The following is a 924-nucleotide window of genomic DNA, read 5'->3' as shown; positions in this document are numbered from 1 at the left end:
AGTGGATGAATTGGTGTTAAACGTCCTTCATTACTGTTCCTTGTTTTTACAGACGACATTCACAGTCTTCAGATAAAATCAGTATACAGTTTGCTTATACCACCTCATCAGACTTTCTGGCACTGCTCCCGCCTACATATACCTCTGGGACATCGTGAAGGTTTCCGCTACAGATTCAAGAAGCTGGCGTGTTGTTCAGGTTGCTCAACTCACTGAATGTTTTTTTCTTAAATTCAATATCCATCCCGGATTCTCCAATGCAGTATAAAGCTTTAAAACTCTTGATTACCCCCCCCCCCCCCCCCCCCCCAAAAAAAAAAAATCGTTTAAAAAATACACCAGGCCTTAAGTTTAGACCTGCAATCCTGGGATATCCACCAAAACTAGTTTTCATGCTTGTCAGCATGTATTTAGAGATTATCATATAACCATTTTGATATCACACCCCATATCAGCCCGAGAGTCCTCATATCAGCCAGAGGGCCGAAGTGTATACACTCTATATCCTTTTTTTTCAAAATGAATTATTTTAAGTTGTATAAAATGTATACACTCTATATCTATAACATTTTTGATTCAAATTTGATTGTTATTAATTGGTAACATGATATGCCAATAGCATATTGATAATAGGATTTAATTTTAATTCGATGATAAATATTAAATTCGGTATATTAAAAGTTGGTACATGTATGCTATACGTGTCAAAAACGCATTAAAAAGTCGGTGATCACCCGATATCTTCGGATATAAGTTTTTGAAGATTTTGACATTTGCTCGAATTACATAAACATAATCAACGACTTTCATTTGTTGTGGAACCTCAATGTAAATAATCATTAAAATAATGGGTATTTTGAATGTATTGTCAGATGTCACAATGAGATGATAATTTAACAAAGAGCTTTTAAATTTGAAAGCATT

This window comes from Mizuhopecten yessoensis, unplaced genomic scaffold (assembly GCF_002113885.1).
Source record: "Mizuhopecten yessoensis strain PY_sf001 unplaced genomic scaffold, ASM211388v2 scaffold716135, whole genome shotgun sequence".
Lineage (NCBI taxonomy): Eukaryota > Metazoa > Mollusca > Bivalvia > Pectinida > Pectinidae > Mizuhopecten > Mizuhopecten yessoensis.
Note: the sequence above shows the minus strand (reverse complement) of the source record.